The sequence below is a fragment of the Temnothorax longispinosus genome, chromosome 8, assembly GCF_030848805.1.
Source record: "Temnothorax longispinosus isolate EJ_2023e chromosome 8, Tlon_JGU_v1, whole genome shotgun sequence".
Classification (NCBI taxonomy): domain Eukaryota; kingdom Metazoa; phylum Arthropoda; class Insecta; order Hymenoptera; family Formicidae; genus Temnothorax; species Temnothorax longispinosus.
In genome coordinates this window covers 8,040,600-8,052,940 of record NC_092365.1, presented here as the reverse complement: position 1 = coordinate 8,052,940, position 12,341 = coordinate 8,040,600, and the positions used below count along the sequence as shown (strand labels likewise).

At 44.3% G+C, this 12,341-nt stretch overlaps 1 pseudogene; it reads right to left on the bottom strand.

Moving 5' to 3' along the window:
• Positions 1–8,050: 8,050 nt before the first annotated feature.
• On the bottom strand, positions 8,051–9,441 carry LOC139817864 (uncharacterized; annotated as a pseudogene).
• Positions 9,442–12,341: the final 2,900 nt, after the last annotated feature.

Sequence of the window (12,341 nt, the reverse complement as noted above, 5' to 3'; positions counted from 1 at the left end):
CGTATGGTAGGCGCCTGGCGCCTCCGTGAGGCGACCGTGCGCCTTGATTGGCTGGAGCTTCGTGCTCGACCTAGGCGATCGTGCGCCGCTATTGGTCGGCTTGTCGATCCACGCGGTGTAAGCGGCCGAGCGCTGTGATTGGTCGGCTGTTGAATCGTAGGCGATTAACGCCGGGGAAGCGACTCGCGCCGTGTAGGTGGCTCGCACCGAGTAGGCGACTTGCGCCGTGTAGGCGGTCGACGCCGTGTAGGCGACTCGCGCCGTGTAGGCGGTCAACGCCGAGTGAGCGGCTCGCGCTGTTCTAGGCGACTAGCGTCGTGTGGGCGACTGGCGCCAGCGGTAGGCGACCTGCGCCGAAGGAGCGGCTCGCGCTGTGAGCGGCTTGTGCTGACGGCGACTCGCGCCGAGAAAGCGGTTTTTACGCTTTAGAGGCGATTGACGCCATGAATATCTACAAGCATCTAGGCGCTCTTGCTGCGGCGACTGGCGCCTAATGAATCGTGCTTGGTCCCGTAGGGGGTCTTCCTTTATACTTGTTGGTACGGAATTTTGAACTCGCGAAGATGCCCCGGCGATGCGACGCCTAGCGGCGTCGCCGCGAACTGCCGGTATTGCAGGCATCGCTCAGGCATGTATCGTTAGTGGCGCGGACCGCCACAGAGGGAATACTCATATTCATTTTATTTTTTATTTTTTATTTTATATAATAATTTTTTATACAATAGTATCTGCCTTGTCGTCCGCTGTAGAGGTGGCCCCGCTGGGCCACGCGACGTAATTTTTTTTTTGCTTTAACAAAGACTTCAATTTATCAACAATTTACTGCTTTAAATGTTGTGTTTTGGTAAAGCGGCGACTTTCTCGCGAAATAAAGTATTTTCTGCTTTAAAAAAAAACGTAATTTTAGTCGTTTATGTCTCTCAATACTCAAAATAGCTGCTATATTTTCGAACCTTTTTTTGTTAATAACTTTTTAACGAATAACGACCGCCGGCTAAAAACTTCTGAAGGTCATTCAGAAGGGTGACCTTGACAATATAAGTCAAGGTCAAGGTCATCGAAAGGTGGTCCGTATTACTAATTGTAAATAATTACCCAAAATTCTGTTATTTATTTGTGAATTACATATTACAAACTGTGAAAAACGTTAAAAAATAAATATTTATCAAATTTTTACTCATTTTTCTGTAAATCTATTATATATTATATAATTTCAATATTTTTGACTTCTATATTGAATGCTATTTTGAATTGAAAATTTTTAAATTGATTAATTTATATTTAGCGACCCAAAAACCCTGTACATATGTGTTTTGGTTGTAAATATATTCAATACTGTAGGTGAGATATCATATTCAATATCATTTCAGGACTTTTGACAGTCATTTTTGATCCGTTATTTTAAATTCAAGCTTTGTTTTAAAAAACGCGCAATGCTATGTTATAGAGCATTTTATTATGAGCAAATAAAAAAAATTTTTTTTGAAATCGATTAAGAATTGTACTGTCGGTCGATTTTTGTCCAAAAAGTGAGTCTTTTTTCCCACTGTGCGGCGGCGCACAGGGCAGGCAGCAAAGCCTGTAAGCCCTCGTAGAGAAAAGTTAAATCCTCTGCGAGGGTACAGGGTGGACAGGCGGGTGCGGCGAAGAGTAAGAAGCCGCAGCCCACCACTAGCACCGCTACCAAGGCACCTACCGTCAAGAAGATGGAAGTGGCAAATGTTGACGTGGCGACGCTAAAGGGGGGAGAAAATGTGGTAAGGCTCAAAAGAGAAACGAGGATGAAACGGTCCCCGGGTGGGGGGACATTAAAGGCTTCGAAGCCCTAATGGAGGTGGAGACGAGCACGCCCATGGAGGGCGTTGAGGTGGCCGGAGCCGTGAACTGCGTCTCTGGTTCCAGCAATGAAGCTTAAACTGCTCCAAGCAAATGTAAACCACTGTCGGCCTGCACAAGATCTGCTCGTGCACAACATGGCCGAGAGTGGTTACGGTTTGGCGATTATTTTGGAGCCGTACAGGTCGCCGCCAAACCACCCATGCTGGGCGGTCGGTCTGTGCGGCTCCGTAACCATCACGTGGAGGACAATGCCGCGTGCTCCTCCCTGTGCATTATTTGAGGCAGGTGAAGGGTACGTGGCAGTTAAATGGGGGTCCATCTCGGCGATAGGGGTTTATCTGCCCCCGAGTTTGAACTTGGCCCGTTTCGAGGAGTGGTTAGACGCCCTGGGAGGATGTATCAGGCGTCTCCTCCCGGGGCCAGTGTTGGTGGCCGGGGACTTTAACGCCAAATCGGCGCTATGGGGGTCTCCGGTCACCAACGCGAAGGGCCGGGTTCTGGAGGATTGGGCGGCGGGCGAGGGTCTCTCTGTCCTGAACACTGGGACAGAGCAGACCTGCGTAAAGCAGCGGGGTGGCTCAGTAGTTGACATTACCTGGGTCAACGCCCCCGCTACCAAGTTGGTGCGCGGCTGGAGAGTAATGTCGGAAGTGGAGACCCTCTTTGATCACGTTTACATCGAGATGAGGGTCTGTGCCTCCGACCCAGCCGTGCTTGCCCGCCGCCTAAAGAGTGAGAAGCGGACGCCGAGATGGGCCCTCAAGAAGATGGACCCCGATCTGTTCCGGGCAGCCCTTATTGGACTGACCTGGGATCGAGGCCAACTCCCGGAGGGAACAACGTTGGAGAAAAAAGTGGACTGGGTCCGGGACACCATGGAGCAGGCGTGTGACGCAGCCATGCCCCGGGACCGTCCGTCCCCCCGTCACGCGGCATACTGGTGGACGGAGGAAATCGCAGATCTAAGACGAGCCTCCGTCCGGGATAAGCGCGCCTGGTACAGGGCGCCCCGGCCCCGCCGACGCGATAAGGGGGAGGTGGAGATGGCCTACCAGAGATACCGAGCTGCCCGGGATGCCCTGGTAAAGGCCATTAGGGTGGCCAAAGAGAGGGCCTAGAAGGAGCTCCTCCAGACCTTAGATGAGGATCCGTGGAGGCGCCCGTACAAGATCGTACTTGGAAAACTAAGACCCTGGGCGCCCCCAACGACGGAGTCCATGGACCCCCAGCTAATGCAAGAGGTGGTAGGCACCCTCTTCCCGGAAGAGGGGGGGGAGGCAGCTAGTCCATTCCCTCCTCCGGAAGAAGTACCGGAATGGAGGGAAGAGCTGGAGGTCACAGACCAGGAGCTCTCCAGGGCGCTAAAGAGGATCCGGCCATTTGAGGCAGTTGTTCACAGACTGCCTACGGACCGGACGGTTCCCCAAACGTTGGAAGGAGGCGAAGTTGGTCCTCTTCCCAAAGGAGGGCAAGCCCCCAAGCATCCCGTCGGCATACAGGCCGATTTGCCTGGTGGACGAGGTGGGAAAGCTGTACAAGCGCATTATTGCTGAACGCCTCGTCCAACATCTCTCCCGGGAAGGATATGGTCTGTCGGACGACCAATATGGCTTCCGTGCGGGAAGATCCACAGTGGATAAGGCTCCAGGCGACCCTCCTGAAGGAGTTGGAACAATATTTGGAAAATCCCACCCTCGCAGCAAGGAGGGTTGTCGAAGCCGTCCGGCCCTGTCTGCAGCAATGGGCAGACAGAAGGTGACGCGGCTTGACCTTCCATCTGACACAGGTACTAACAGATCACGGCTGTTTTGGCAAATACCTGTGTTGGATTGGAAGGGAGCGGACTACGCAGTGTCCAGACATCACTGCGACGCAGTCCTAGACTCGGCGCAGCATACGCTTCAATACTGTCCAGCGTGGGATGCTGAGCGCCGGGTCCTAATGGACTGCGTCGGGCAAGATCTGTCGTTCCCGACTATTATGGCAGCGATGGTCGGGAGCGACGAGAAATGGGCTGCCGTCTCCTCCTTTTGTGGCCGAGTCATGGCGCAGAAGGAGGAAGCGGAGCGGATCCGGCGAGGCGAGAGGCCGGACCCCAACCTTGCGCCGCGCCGGCGGAGCAGGGTGTCTTCTGAAGACCACGTGGGCGAGCCTCCAGGAGAAAGGGGAGCCCGCTGGAGACGCCCACCCGCACTTGCCCGTCCAAGGGCGGGTGTGGGATAATGCTCCGGGGCGGGGGGGCTAATTAACCTCTCTCTCCCCCAACGAGGAGGACATCGGAGAAGAGAAGAAGGTACGAGGTAACCACCTCTTGTGGTCGCCCCAACACCTGCCGCGCGGGGAATGGCAGCCCCTGTGCGCGCGTCATAGAATTAAGCGCCCTTTAATACGTCCGCCAGGACTTGCAGTGGGCCTTTTACAGGCCCGCTCTTCGCTTGGGATCAACTTCGTTCGAGCGAAAGCGTTCATTAGTAAATAGCTTAGTGACGTATTGAGGAGGGGCTGGGTAGCCGAGGCGGTGGTGTCCCGCCCCGGCTACAATAGGGGTGCAGTCTTCATCAAGCTTGGTGAGGACTGGTCCCCCTCTCGTCAGAGAGGGGCACGAGCCGTATAGCGCCGGGGAGGTGGCGAAAAGAAATAGTTAGTTCTAGCCACCTCCCTAGCTAGGCGCAGAAGAAGACACTCGGTGGGGTTTTAGTCGGTATGCCATGTGTGGGGACTTGTGCCTGCACATGGAGTCCGACATAACTGCCCTCTCCCTTCCCCGGGTAGAGGGGGTATCCTAGGAGAATTTCCCCATCGTAATAAAAAAAAGTTAAGGCAGTTTAGCTGAATTTAGGCAGTATTATTTTTGTGTTGGTTCGGAAAACAACAATAAAAAAATAAATATTTTAATGCAATCGTTTATTTTATTTAACCCTAGACAGACTCACTTATTTTTCTCATACGTGAATGACTCACTGGGGTCTTAAAAACCCCAAACTTGTACCGCGTGTATAATATTTCCAGAATGTTCTTAGAAAACTTTGTAATAGATAATTTTGTTTGTTGTTTAATAGGGAAGACGATAATAGTCATCAATTTGTGGTAGTAAAAAAGAAACAATAAAAAAATTTCGAAAACCAAAAATTGGGCTGAAATGACTATTTTTATTAAAAATGCTGTAGTTTTTCATAAAATTCACCGATTTTAAAATTTCCAACGGATTTTGAAAGATGAATAGACAACCTTCAAGGGCATGTAAGCGACTTTTTTGTTTCTTAAAAAAAACATATTTCTTTGAACGTCTGAAGTAGAGGAAATGACGAAAAACTATCGGATGGGAAAAATCGCAAGAAATGGAAAGTAAAACAGATTCTGTCGATTATTATTTATTTGAAAGGTAGTTAAAAGTATATGTAAACAGTAAAATAAAAGATTTTAATCAGTTCCTGCGTAAGAACAGCAAGAACAGCACACGGTTACTCTATGCTCGTCACAAATTGCACGACGGCAGCGTTTACAATACTTTTTAGTTTTTCTGTCGGCTGCCCTCGGACAAAAACTACAGCGTTGTTTTGTATTTGGGGGACTCCTTGTTGGTGGTGCTTGAATCTCCAGTATAGTCTCTATCAAGAATTTCAATTCGCGACGGAGGGTCGGCTCACGCAGTCGTACCCGTAAGTGTGGTTCAATGAGACTTCTAACAAGTTGTTTCAAAAATTCTCTTCGAACCAGGTTTGGATTTCCAATGTTGAAATTGTACAAGATCAACGCGTTGATTCCTCCTTGATCGAGCATTCCGTACCAGAAACGCATAGGCCACCGAAGGGTTTTCCTTGCTGTGGTGTACTCGTGGCACATTTGATCGAAGCAATCGGTGCCTCCCTTGGTATCATTGTAAAATGATATAATACTAGGCTTTTGCGTCTGCTGATCAACTTCTGCCTGCCAGTGCAAAGAAGACAAGAGCAACACGAATTTGTTTTTCTTCGGTGTATATTTCACCAGCGTCTTTGTTCCATCGAAGAGAAATCGTGACGAATGCACAGGGTCTGCAGCTTTGAAGTGTTGAGGAATTTGACGTTTATTCTTTCTGAGTGTACCCACCATCGTGATGGAATGTTGTGACAACATTCTATCGAAAATTTCTGTAGACGAGAACCAGTTGTCGCAAGTTATGTTACGCGAGGTTCCGTGCAGAGGTTCTGTCAATTTCCGAATGTAATAAGACGGTACGGTTTCATTTTTTTTCTTTTTCGACTTTTCCCACGTACGGTTCTGCGGTGTACATGTAAAAAGTCCTCGAGTCATTGAGCATCACGATTTTAATGCCATATTTATCTGGTTTTGCACCGTTATAGACTTTGAAAGGGCATCGTCCTCGGAAAGAAATCAACTGTTCATCAACAGTGCAATACGTGGCTGGACAATAAAAACTAGTACATTTAGAGATGAAATCCTCCTAAATCTCACGGATCGGTGCAAACTTGTCCGTCTTTCTACGTGTAGATCTTGTTGTTTTATCGTCAAAGCGAAGCATTCTCGGGAAAAATATAAATCTGTTGCGTGACATCGTGCAGCGGTAAAGGACAGACCCAAAGTCATGGGACCACAAATCTTCTAATGACGTACTTGCAGTTTTCTGTAGACCGGAAAGGTACAGAACTCCAATGAAAGCCTTCAGTTCACGTAGGTCCACGTCTGCATACATCGGATGTGAGACAGTCTCATTTTCCGTAGTGTCACGATACCGCTTTATTTCTTCATTGGTGTGATGAACCATTTTTTCCAATAACGCGTCACTAAATAATAGAGACCATGCATCGAGCGGACTTCTCACGGATTTTGCTTCTCCGATGGGACCAGGCAAAAACATTGCGCTGATGATGTGCTGGCCTCTCCCGCGCTGTGGTGTACCATCGATGTCCATCTTTTCCAAGATATATGCTTCGTCTACGGCCACGTTTTGAACTGACACCAGAAGACATCGAACTTGCACGAGAAATAGGTCTTTTTCGTTTGTTGGTTGACGGTCCAGCAGTATTTTCATCTTCACTCTGTAAATGAAATGTAAAGTAGTGTCCTAAACTTGAGCAGATATTTTTCGTTTTCAAAAATTTTTAAATTGTGCAAAAAAATTATCTTTTACCTCTGACCCTTAAATAGATTTAGTTTTGCGTATCGTTAAAATACAGGAGCGGCAAGACGGTAGAGACCGCGCGTAATTTTCAGTTTAGAATTATATCCGGCCGATCGGTACAAAACCACGTTTAGTTGATAGTTTGACTTACCGCCGATCATAAAGGTCTTATATTATTTAGCGGTTGTGATAAAGAGTTATGACGGTAACCCGTATGAGGGGCACGGAGAAACATTCCCCGTACCCAGTGCGCGCGTCCATAAGGTGGGCGCCAAGGAAATGCCAAGTTCTTGGACAAAACATCTTCTCCAGGGACAACCAGGCTGAATCGTCATCCGAGAACCTGGGACTCCCCAGGAGGTCGGCGCCATTGTCCGGCCAAATCCGGGCGAAACGCACTTTCGCCAGGAACTTATATATCCGACGGTCTTACCAGGACCTGGGACACCCTCCTAGGGGGTCGACGTCGAGCTCCGACAAAGATCCCCAGGATACGCATCATCTCCGGGAACAGTGGCCCGGAACAGCGATACCAGCACCTGGGAAACCCAGCCAGAGGGTCGGCGTCAACGGCCGACGACACCGACGTCACCCGGACGTCGTCTACAGGGAGAACGCCTAAATTTACCTTCAGGGGCATCTCCGATGAGGTGCGCATACATTTTCCGTGAGTGAAAACCTGGTGCAGCGGTACCGAGGAAGGAAGGTTCTCGCACTGCGTTGCGCGTGGAAATTTCCACCCTAACTTCAGTTTCTGTCGATGCTTCAAAAGGTTCATCTTCAACGTCCTCTTCCGATTCCGAATCAGTCTGTGATTCTTCAATATCTTCTTCACTATCTGAAGGCAAGTCGTAGGCCGCAATTCGCTCTTGTTGCACCAAATTATCATGTACACTAGTAACACTGCGCGTTTGGTAACGAACAGACATTTCCTGTAAAAAATTCAATTTATGTACTGCTATACATACGCTAATCCATCCATCCAGTTATACAATGTAACAATTTGTATAACTAATATACAATGCTTTTTTTATCAATACAAATTTTTTACATGAAAAACTTTTGAATGCACCTAACCTAACCTAATCTAACCTGAAAACGCCAAAACGAGTCATTTTCACAAAAAATCTGAAATATACTTACTGTGGTAAATATCGAGCGTAAATGACTCACTGGGGTCTACGAGACCCCAAACGATTTTCTTTTTCGGTCACAGCTGCTGCACGGATCTAACGCACTCGCTGAATCACAGAGGTCGATTGCCGGATGACTAAACTGAATTATGGTTAGGGTCTCGGTATGAAAACTAACCTTCCTAAAGCAGGGGCTCAATTTGAATTTCGCGTGGGGTCCCGTAGACCCCAGTGAGTCTGTCTAGGGTTAATCTGCTTATTCACAAATCCATAAATAAGATTATCAGTTTTAAAAATATTCATTATGCTCACAGCCAAATAACACAACATTTAACTAGAAAACTAAGTAAGAAATTGGCAATGCTCCCAAGTAGTGCTTACATTAACATTACATTACACTCAGTATGCTTTTTCTTATAATTATATATAGAATACAAAATTAAATAATTAAACTTACGAAGCGAATCATTACAAGTACAATAAAATCATCATAAGGATATGGAAACTTTGTCGTAAGTATGCGAGAAGATTAATTATTTGAGCTGGAAAGCTCTCACATATTGCCAGGGTGCCTGAGCTTCCCCAACTGGAGACACAAAATATTGCTTGAGGTAATTGCGCGTACCTTCCAACACTGAGCTACCTCGATTAGCACCAGTCCTACCCAACTCTGTGAAAAATTAACCAGGACCAATAGTCCTCCATCGACCTTCATAAATAACCCCACCCTCATCCTCAACATCGAGCCAATCATTAACGTTATTAGAGCTCATAATGAAGTTGTGAAGGCAAACAAAAGCTTTAAAAATCTTTTCTGCATTTGATACGGAATAACACAATCGTTTGTGCAAAATATGCCAGCGTGACACTAATATTCCAAACGTATTTTCTATGCAAAGGCGAGCCCTACTAAGCCGGTAATTGAAAACACGCTGCTCGTCTGACAATCGATTGCGTCTTGCATAGGGGCGCATGAGGTAATTGTTAAGAGGGAAGGTCTCATCGACCACAATCACATGTAGGAAGAGGACATCTCTCCCTGGCAGAGGTGTTGGTGGTGGAAGATCAGCGTCACCAGATGCAAGGTCTGCAGCCAATTCAGAGTTTCTCCACACACTACCGTTACTGATCGAACCTGTAAATTACATCAAGTATACTCCATTGTAGCGTTACTATTAATATTATTTTGTCAGTTATTAAGAAAGAACTACCATTACTCACTAAACTGTCCAATGTCTGGCATATGAACTTATAATTTGCATCACAAAGTGCCAACAGCACTATACTAAAGAATTTCTTGTAATTGTAATACTGTGATCCAGAGCATGGAGGCTTCTCGATTTCCATGTGTCTGCCATCAAGAGCACCAATACAGTTCGGAAATTGCCACTTTAACATGTATTCTTTGCTTATTTTTCTCCAGCCATCAATATCTGGTGTAGGAAAAACAATGAGTTGCAGGGCACGCCATATAGCACAACAAAATTCTGGAACTATTTTGCAGACCGTAGATTTCCCAACTCTGAATTCCAGATGCTTTGTCTGCATGCTTTCTCCTTGAGCAAGATACCTACATTAAATAATATTAAATAGGAAATCTAATTTAAAAAAATGCGAAGTTGATACGTCAAGGTCTTACGTCAAGGTTAGGCTTAAACAAAGCCTGGGTGAAAGAAGTTTCCGATTGCTGCGCTTTTTCAAATATAGACTCACTCAATTGAGCAAAAATTAAAACTGCTCCGGCTATATCTGAGTATACCCGAAAAATTCTTCATGATCACTGACCATCAACTCGCAAAATAGGTTAAAGTTGAAACCTTGTTCTTGTTTGCGCCTGTTAACGGGCCGTACCCACCACCTCCGACCAATAGACTTCTTCGTCTGAAGCTGAACCCATTGAAAAGTCCTGGCTCCATAACATCATATATAGCACAACAAGTATAATTATTTGCAAATCCATGATTGCTACAAAACACTCGTACTAGCACAGAGCCACGCGTTATTACTACATTGTAGACACTTGGACGTAAGACGGTCTTAATTCTGCAGCCTACGCCCTACTGCTTACGTCTTACTACATACTCTTACGGCCATTGTAGACGACGCTTTACTTTTGAAGTTAAATTCTGAACAATACATGTAATTATACTATTTATTGTTTGTTTGTGTTTTCTTCAAATTTCCTCTTATATAGATACTGTTTGTAAAATAAAAGATATAAAAAAATTATAATCTGCTTTTTCTTCTATGTTTAGCCTGCTTTTAATTCCTTAAATAATGTTAATTATATTATTATATATACATATAACAAGTTCTAACTTTTATAAATTACCTTAAAATAAACTTTAAATAATATATGTTTCTTTAGAACTTTTTTAAAACGAATATAAAATAACTGTTAAAAATGAACTTTTTTAACAGCAACATTTAAATATTAATGTAAAAATTAACGTAAAACAGAAAAAAAATGATTTAAAAGTTAAAAGTTTTGAAATAATTTTTATTTATAAAAGTTAACAGTTTTATTCAATCCCTGATAAGTAATGTTATAGCATATTTTAAAAAATAAGAAAGTAAACTTTTTTTCGCCAGTGATAAATAATGAGGAAAGTAATATTCGACGCTAACTGGCAATACAGATTTATTGTATCTCGCGACGTTTCGACCGTAAAATTTCGGTCCTTATCAAGTGTTATAGTTACATTTATCGTACAAACAACTCTAGTCCTGGCATTGTGCCAGCAAGCCAAAAGTCGAGAACTAAAATTACATTAAAATAAAAATTAAAAAGTTAGATAATATACAGGAGTAAGTAAAAAACAAAAAACAATTTTAAAATTGGAAAACTTACATATGTGAAGTAAGAAGTAATGTAAAAGGAATAAGTGTTCGGAAAGCATGTCAGCACCACTCGACTAACAAAAGCACACTGATCACGATCGACGTTAAGTGTATTCTATTGTAGACTTTATTTCTTTTCCCATCAGGGTTTGAAAGACGTTTTTTCTCGAGGAACGGTCCCAAACCCCTTACAAATATTCTACAACCATCATACAACACATGCGGCGTTTTTTAGGGGGGACGTACCCAACCCTTTACAAAATACAATCCTCTTATACCCGACCTGGGGTGCGTTCCGTTTCACACATACTGCGCATAGACTGCATAGAGAACCGTTCCGTTTCACTCAATGCGCGCATCAGTGAGTATCGATAGCGCACAGAATTCCCCAGATTCCCACCACATCTCGCGCATTAAATGTGCATCAGCTACCGCAGCTCGGACGTGAAGCATTTGATGCAGAGTTAATGCGTCCGCGGAAAATTCAAAAAGGCGCCTTTTGCTCGGATTTGCGTTGCAGTTAAAATAATCATAGAAACTGAATTGATCGAATTTCCAGTCATCATTGACGAAAGTAATGAAGTTATCACCCCCTTTCTCGACAAAGAAACCGCTGCGAAGGCTAATCAAAGTACAAAATATGTACAATCAGTATACATACATAACATGTAATTATAACCTCGAAATTAACGAAAGATAACTTTACAGATCAACAGTTTTTGCGAGGAATTATAAATGAATACAATATAATAAAGCAAAATGCTGATGGATTGAAAGATACATTGCCATCATCTGCAGTGACTGAAACTAACACCGAAGAACCCAGAACCAGTATAGTTTTTCACAATTTAACATCTTGCTAAACAATTAGCGTGAACTTTGCAATAAAATTTAATTTATAATGACTTCTTTATAAACTTTCAGATGAGTCAAAATCAAAATGTTTTGTGTGGCCTGATGCTGCAGTACTTTTACTCATGGAACAGTACAGGGAAAAAGAATATGAATTTAATACTGGAATAAAAAGGCATAACGTCATTTGGGGAGATATTGCTACCGAAATGAAAAAAGCCGACAAAAAGTATGAGCAGGTTACTGGACTTCAATGTTCTACAAAATTTGCTGGTTTAAAACAAACGTGCAAAAATATATATGAGCAAAACAAAAAGAGCGGTAACTCCCATAGTAGTTGGGCTTTTTATTCAGTAAGTATATGCATATGTGTTTGTAAATATAATTCGTACTATATATATATATAGATTTACAAAATTGATTTTGTGTTTGAAGGTTATGGATTCATTAATCGGTGAGAAGGTTTATATATAAAACCTCCAGCCGAAGCATCCAGCGAAGGTCCAGCATCACCAATTAATATCGATGAATCATCTACATCAGGATTTTTATCT